The sequence below is a fragment of the Drosophila pseudoobscura genome, chromosome X (genome assembly GCF_009870125.1).
Source record: "Drosophila pseudoobscura strain MV-25-SWS-2005 chromosome X, UCI_Dpse_MV25, whole genome shotgun sequence".
NCBI lineage: Eukaryota > Metazoa > Arthropoda > Insecta > Diptera > Drosophilidae > Drosophila > Drosophila pseudoobscura.
Window position 1 is genome coordinate 28,829,137 of NC_046683.1, and position 8,138 is coordinate 28,837,274.

Consider the following 8,138-nt stretch of genomic DNA (forward strand, 5'->3'; position numbering starts at 1 on the left):
ACTCCTGTGATATCGGACCTTGACGAGCTAGTTTCCAAATTTCGCCACACCCCCTTCCGCCCCCGCAAAGGACGAAAATCTGGGGCATCCACAAATCTCAGAGACCGAAATTACCAACCCTTCTCTGGACAGACATTTTTTGTTGTGGGGATGTGCATTTTACCGAATATTCGGTATTTTAATATTTTATTATTCTTATTAAAATGTTTATATACTAACTGTTATTCGCAGAACATCAATTTGCAAAGTACCCACCTAGCACAATAGCAGCATCGAGTATAGCCGCTTCAATGAGTTGGCTAAAATGGCATCTACGCACAGGCCATAATCTTCCCTTTTTATTAGGTCTACTTACGGACTTAACCAGCATCGAATAAGTTTGTATAAGAAAGATTGAAGTCCAAGGCATTGACTAAATTTTATTAGACCCGATACTCAAAATGAGTATTGGGGTATATTAGATTTGTGGTAAAAGTGGATGTGTGTAACGTCCAGAAGGAATCGTTTCCGACCCTTTAAAGTATATATATTCTTGATCAGCATCAATAGCCGACTCGATTGAGCCATGTCTGTCTGTCCGTCTGTCCGTCGGTCCGTCCGTCCGTCTGTCCGTCCCCTTCAGCGCCTAGTGCTCAAATACTATAAGAGCTAGAGCAACGATGTTTTGGATCCAGACTTCTGTGATATGTTAGGTTAGGTTAGGTTGAGGCGGCTGCCGGGCTCGCTCGGAGCCCGTCACACGTTGTGATACCGCATAGGATCATTTCCTTCCTGCGTTGTGAGACTTCCTGTCAGCAATTATCCCATCCAGATGCTCTCACAAAGTTCGCTATCCTTCTGGGACATAGTTTGGACATCGCTGAGATGTCGTGTAGAAAGGCTGAGCCCAGGTGTTGTAGCCTTCTTTTGCTGAGAGCCGGGCAGGAGCAGAACAGATGTTCCACTGTCTCCTCCTCTTCCTCGTCTCTACAGCTGCGACAAAAATCGTTATGTGGGGCCCCCAGCCTGTTAGCGTGGGTGCCTATTAGCCAGTGTCCCGTGAGGGAACGTGTGACTACGCTGCACCTTTTCCTGCTTAACTTGAGGAGCTCGGAGGTGCGCTTCATGTCCATGGTCGGCCATGTTTGCCGAGTTGTGCGACATCGTGGCACTGTTTGCCACATATTGTTTTTTAGTCGCTTGTATTGCTCCCTTATGATGAGCTTACAGGTGGCCATTGGCATACAGATATCCTCCTTGTCTTGGAGAAGGGGGATTGTAGTGCCAGATCTGGCCAGCTCGTCCGCTATACAGTTGCCCTCGATGTCCCGGTGGCCCGGGACCCAAATTAGGCTAATAGCAAATTGCTGAGCCATCTCGTGTAGAGATTTGCGGCAGTCTGCCACGGTGGCCGAGTTCGAGGAAATCGCGCTTAGCGATTTGATCGCAGCCTGGCTGTCGCTTGGTTTAGCTTGGTTTAGCTTGGTTGCCGTGACGGCAGCCGCTTGTAGGCAGTCTAGTGCCTCCCTGATTGCTTTGACTTCCGCTTGAAAGACACTGCAATGATCTGGGAGTCTGAAGGAATGCCTTATGTTTAGCTGTTCAGAGTAGATTCCCCCTCCGACTCTGTCGTCCAGCTTTGATCCATCTGTGAAGATGCTTATGGCCCCATCGGGGCCTGGGAGTCCCTCGAGCCATTCGTCTCTATGAGGGATGATTGTGTCGAAGGGAGTGTCTGTATACTCTCTTGGAACTTGGTAGTCTGTTTTTGAGGGGACAGTACTGCTATTTAATATGGCTGAGTGACCTATGCACTGTGTCACCCATTGATCTGAGTCTCTTAGACGTATTGCTGCTGCTTCTGCCCGTTCCTTTCCTGCGAGTTCAAGGCTCTGTAGGCATAGGATGGCATTTAGCGCATCATTTGGGGTGGTGCGGAGAGCTCCGCTGATGCATAGGGCGGCAGTCCGCTGGACTTTGCCCAGTTGCTTGGTGATCGCCCTTTTTGATAGGGCTGGCCACCACACCGTAACTCCGTAGAGTAGTATTGGTCTAACTATAGCTTGATATATCCATTGGACTATGCTTGGGATCATACCCCATCTTAGCCCAATAGCTTTTTTGCATGTATAGAGTGCAGTCATGGCCTTCTTCACTCTGTCTTTGACATTCAGGTTCCAGTTATGCTTCTTGTCAATTACCAACCCTAAGTAACTGGCACTGTCGCTAAAGGAGAGCCTGCATCCTTGTAGTATTGGAGGGTTGAGGGGCGGGACCTTGTATTTATTTGTGAATAATACGAGTTCCGTTTTTGAGGGATTTACTCCCAGACCGCGCGATTCCGTCCAGTCCGACAGTTGCGCTAGCTTTGTGGACATTAAGTCGCACAGTGTTTGGGGGTATTTCCCCGAGAAAATAATTGCAACGTCATCCGCATAGGCCACGACTTTGCAGCCCCCCCCGTCCAGGTCCCATAGAATCTTGTTGACTGCTATGTTACACAGAAGAGGAGACAGGACACCACCGTGCGGGGTGCCTCTGTTGACATACCTTGACTGGGCGGACGATCCCATCGATGATGTCACCGTCCTGCATGTGAGCAATTGATCAATGAGCATCACCAAGTGACGGTCCACCCCCAGGTCAGTCAGGGCTTCTGTAATGGCACCCGGTACAACGTTGTTGAAAGCTCCCTCAATATCGAGAAATGCTATGAGTGAGTACTCTTTGTGATGCAGAGATTTCTCTACCGCAGAGATCACTTCATGAAGAGCCGTTTCCGTGGATTTTCCTTTCCGGTAGGCATGCTGTGCGCCTGACAGCAACTGAGGGTGTATAGTTGTCCTCAGTTGCAGCCCGACGAGTCTCTCAAAGGTTTTGAGGAGGAAGGACGATAGGCTGATTGGTCTAAAGTCCTTTGCAGCTGAGTGCGAGGCTTTCCCAGCTTTGGGAATGAAGACTATCTTTGCCTTAAGCCATGTTCGCGGGATTGTACCCACAGCCGGTATCTTCCTGAAGATACCTTGTAGCCAGTTTATGGCCGTATCCCCGGCCTTCTGAAGTTGGGCCGGGATTACCTGGTCTGGGCCTGGCGATTTGAACGGGTTGAAGCTGTTTATTGCCCAGCTTATGTTACGTTTTGTGAGGATGTGATCCATCGATGTTACCGGTCCCTCTCCGGGGAGATGTACCGTCTCGATAGTTGTGCACCCTGGGAAATGCGTGTCTAGTAGAATGTGCAGGACTCCTCACTGGAGTTGGTCCACGTGCCGTCATTCTTTTTAAGATACCCTACCGAGGGGTTAGTTTTTGAGAGAATCTTGCGAAGCCTTGCGGCCTCTGACGTTTCCTCAATTTCCGAGCAAAATTTTTGCCAAGAGGCCCTTTTTGCTTTCCTTGTTTCCTTTTTATATAGTGAAAGACAGATTTTGTAGTCTGCCCAGTGGCTCTCCTCGTTCGCGCTTTTGGCCCTGTTGAAGAGGGTCCTGCAGCTTTTACGAAGGATGTCTATTTGTTTTGACCACCAGGGGGGTTTCTTTTTCCGCCTAGGTTTGCTAGAGGGGCATGCTGCCGCGAAGGCTTTTTTGCATGCTTCTGTGAACCTGTTCACTAGGCGATCTAGGTCGTCTTTTGTGTCCGGGCATGATGGTGCTTTGGAGGGGAGTAAGTCCTCCAGGGCTGAGCTATATTTTTCCCAGTTGGCTTTCCTGGGATTAATATAGTCCTTAGGTTTCGGACACTCGAGGGATAGTGTGGTCTCGATGTATCTGTGGTCAGAGAAGGAGTGGTCATCAAGGACTTGCCAACTCTTGACTATGTCTAACAGGTTGGAAGACACTAGGGTGATGTCAATAACCTCCTGTCGATTTTTAATTATAAAAGTGAGGTCGTTGCCCCGATTACAAATAAATAGATTTGAGTTAAGGATGAAGCTGAAAAGTGACTCACCCCTTGCATTTGTGTTCGAGCTCCCCCATTGAGTGTGGTGAGCGTTGGCATCGCAACCTATTAATAGGTCTATGTCCGACCTCTCGCTGTCGCTGGCTAGTTTGCGAACAAGGTCGTTGGGGGGATCGTTTCCCTCATGGGCCATGTAGGACGACATCAGCCTTAGATGTGTCCCTTTCAGCTCTAGGCTTACCGCCGTGTTGTCGCTATCGCTATAATTATGGAGCAGAAAGATATTAATTATCTTGTACTCCTTCGACCCTAATCCACAAACCTTGACTCCCACTATCCAAGGTTCCTGGATCAGGGCTACGTCTGCTCCGCTCTCTTCGAGGCGGAGTATAAGAGCAGCGGATGCTGCTTTACAGTGGTGGAGATTGATCTGAAGGAGCCTCAGGGACATCCTTAGTGTTCTCCACCACTGTAATGTCGGCATCCGGATCGTCCTCGACTTCCTCGTGGCAACACATCGCCTCGAAGTCGCATCTCAGCGTGCCATCTGTGGAGTAGCCCACTGGGTCTATCTCTGTGTGATCGTCGGGTGCTTCGATCTCCGAGGCAGCGTCCTGCTCGACTGGCTTGTCGACAGGACGTGCCTCGGCCGCCGCATCCGACTTGTAGACCTTTACGGTCACAGAGCTGAACCCAAAATTGAGCTCGCCTTTGGCAGCCTCAATCAGGGCCAGCGACTCTTTGTTGAGGACGACCACCGCCTGGTTTGTGGGGCCCTGTCGTCTCAACTTTGACCACCTTCCAATCCGCTGTTGGGAGGTGGGGGTTGCATCTTTGCAGCATTTTTAGGATGCGCTCCGGCTCCTTCATGGAGGCGGGCACCCAGACTCTCGCCCTTGGTCTACTGGGCACTTCGCTCCAGTCTACAGCGACGAGCTTCGCCCCTGGGTAGACTTCCCCGATTTGCGCTACCGCTGCTTTGTACAGCTGTACGGAGCGCTCATCTTCACAGGCTAAGATTTTTATGCAGCCCTGGTACCAGCCCATGTCTCTGCAGACGGGGGGGGGGGGGGGGGGGGGGGGGGGGGGGGGGGGGGGGGTCCAGGCTGCTTTTCCACCAGCTCGAAGCAGCGGTCGGCCAGTGCCGCTTCCACCCACTTCCACTGGTTCCGAGGGATCCGGGAGTCCACGCTGCCTTTGTCCAGGACGCCAATCAGCGTCCTTTCTCTGGCAATCTGCGCGAACGATGCGTTAGGCAGCACTCTGGAGCGCTTCGGTGTCGGCCCCGGAGTCTCCTGCGAGCGCTGCCTTTTTTGCTGAGGGGCTTCCTTCTTCGGTGCTTCCTTGCCAAAGTTCGGCAGCACCTTCGAGGCCCACTCGACCTTCTTAATCCATTTGTCCGTCGGGCTGGACATCTGGCTCGCGTTCTGCCGACGGAGTAGGTTGCCAGCACTCCTTCTGTCGGCATATGTAAAGGATTTGGCTTTGACACTAGTAGATGGTGACTCATCCCCCTCCACTTTACCAGCAGGCAGAGCAGCCGCAGGATTGCATAGCCACTCTGCCAAGGTATCGGTTTTGGGAGCCAATTCACCACCCACCCCGACACCGGGATGGGACCCCTTTGGGCTCTCCCTAGCATCTTCCGCCGCGCAGGTTTTCCCTGCTGATTTGCGGGTCGGGCCAGGCCTTTGGGCCGCTGCCTTCCCCTGTTTGGGATTGCTCCCTGTTGGCATTTGGGGAGTGCCAGACTCATTTTGTTTGTTTTTCAATTCTTCCATTCTTTTCCCACGAGCTGCAGAGAAGGGGTACGGTCCGTCCGGGCAGAGATCCACGTTGCCCGGATAAGGCATACTTAGAACAGGTGGCTGCCAAGTCCCTGAGCTCTCCGTTAACGACTGGGCTAGTTTAATATACCGGGCCCCCAGCCAGGCTGACTCTCGGCACGGGTCGAATAACACTCTTAGTCCGGCCCGGTGTGAGCTGAATGTGTGGGGTTGGGATGTGGGTAGGTAGTGTGTAGGGATATGGGAGTGTGTGAGCTACTTATACGAGGCGGCACCACAAGCGCATCGTCAGTGCTGCTACTTCGCGAACACCCGCTGGCTGTCCGGGGCTGCTTATTTTCGGTACTCTCCCTAGGGATGTCCGATTATTCGCAGCTGACCTACCTATATGACCTGTATATAGGTAGGTCGTTCGCTATCCGCAACCTGCGACCCGTCCGGTGGCCTCAGCTCATCAGACCAGATCTGTGATATGTCACTGCTACAAAAATATTTCAAAACTTTGCCCCGCCCACTTCCGCCCCCACAAAGGGCGAAAATCTGTGGCATCCACAATTTCGACGATACGAGAAAACTAAAAACGCAGAATCGTAGAAGATGACTATATCTTACAGAGTGCAAAATCTGAACCAGATCGTATAATTATTATAGCCAGAATCACGAAAACAATTTCACTCTTTCTCGCTCTGTCTCACTCTAACACACAGGTTTCATGGTCGGTTTTGCCAATTGCAAAATATGAGTTCAAGGATCTCAGAACCCATAAGAGCTAAAGGAACGACAGTTTGTATCCAGACTTCTGTGACATGTCACTGTTACAGGCCCCCACAAAGGTCGAAAATCTGTGGCATCCACAATTTCAAAGATACGAGAAAACGCATAATCGTAGAGAATGATTTTATCTTCTAGACTGCAAAATCTGAACTAGATCGTATAATTATTACAGCCAAAATGATGAAAAAAATTTCATTCTCTTCGCTCTGTCTCTCTCTAACACACAGGTTTCATGGTCGGCTTTGCCTATTGCTAAAAGTGAGTTCCTAGATCTCAGAGACTATAAAATCTAGAGCAACCAAATTTTTGATCAACACTCCTGTTATATCGGACCTTGACGAGCTAGTTTCAAAATTTCGCCACACCCCCTTCCGCCCCCGCAAAGGACGAAAATCTGGGGCATCCACAAATCTCAGAGACTATTAAGGCTAGAGCAACCAAATTTGGTATCCACACTCCTGTTAGATGTCAGAGCTATACTGACTTAGTATCGGGTATAAATGTAGAGTTGCGGTCGCCACAGCACCTCACAACGATCCTTTCCGTTTTTTTTTTTTTTTTTCCGAATCGAGGAATTTATGGGATTTTTTACAATTATGGGATCACAATATTTCAAACAAAATTTAAGCTCCATGGCGAACCAAGTTTGAGCTAAGAAAAACTATTCCTAGTCAATACGGCATGAGAACACAATTCTTGGCCTGCTTGATCTGCCCATTCCTTACAATATACCAAAATATATTTTATTATTCTTATTAAAATGTTTATATACTAACTATTATTCGCAGAACATCAATTTGCAAAGTACCCAGCTAGCACAATAGCAGCATCGAGTATAGCCGCTTCAATGAGTGGGCTAAAATGGCATCTACGCACAGGCCATAATCTTCCCTTTTTATTAGGTCTACTTACGGACTTAACCAGCATCGAACAAGTTTGTATAAGAAAGATTGAAGTCCAAGGCATTGACTAAATTTTATTTTTATATAAATAGGTTCAACTGCAAGAGTGTATGTTGCATATGGAGACCATTTTTGACATTGAACCTCCTAACTCTGCAAAAATGTACTGCCAGAGACGTTATCAGACTCATCCAAACCAGCAATATCATCAGCAGCGCCCGAAACACATGAGGCAAATGCCAATACCCTCCTTAACATTTACTACTGCTGACGCCAACGCTGATCAAAATTACTTTAAGGCTACCCTACCCTATCGGACGCAAACATTTAAGATTCTAGGGCAGGCTAAAAATGAGTTACAAGACATACAATTTTGAGAAAAGTATTTTTTTAACCAATATACTAAATATTAGTATTTAAATATATATTAGTTTCCTCCAAGTCCTTGTAAATTAAATTACACATAAAAAAGAAGAATACATAATAATTGACATTATTAAATTTTTTTTAAAGTCTATTCATACAAAACGGAATTTTCTTTATATGGCCTCTATACTTCGATTTTTGTTGTTTAACTAGCCGACCCTGCCTCGTTTTGCTGTGGCGCTCATTGTGGTTGCACGGATAAGAAATGAGGACAACTCAGTTGATTGTTTCTTGATGGAGTCTTGATATAAAGAGTTTTGACCTGATCTCCGACTATGGAAATGGATTCTCCGCTAATACGGCTACTACGGCTAGTATTAAAAAAAAAATAAAAAATACATTTTTTCGGGAGTGTTTTCGTATAAACCTT

The 8,138-nt window shown here is 48.3% G+C and overlaps 1 long non-coding RNA gene across 2 annotated transcripts; it reads left to right on the plus strand.

Annotated features, from left to right (window-relative positions):
* The first annotated feature begins 156 nt into the window (after window positions 1–156).
* LOC117184555 (uncharacterized) lies at window positions 157–7,565 on the plus strand. 2 transcript variants are annotated; one of them, XR_004469956.1, is made up of 3 exons: window positions 157–173; window positions 7,229–7,374; window positions 7,435–7,565. It is a non-coding gene; the product is annotated as an uncharacterized lncRNA (long non-coding RNA). The 2 variants fall into 2 exon arrangements; XR_004469955.1 differs by lacking the exon at window positions 157–173 and adding an exon at window positions 6,663–6,698.
* The last annotated feature ends 573 nt before the right edge of the window (window positions 7,566–8,138 follow it).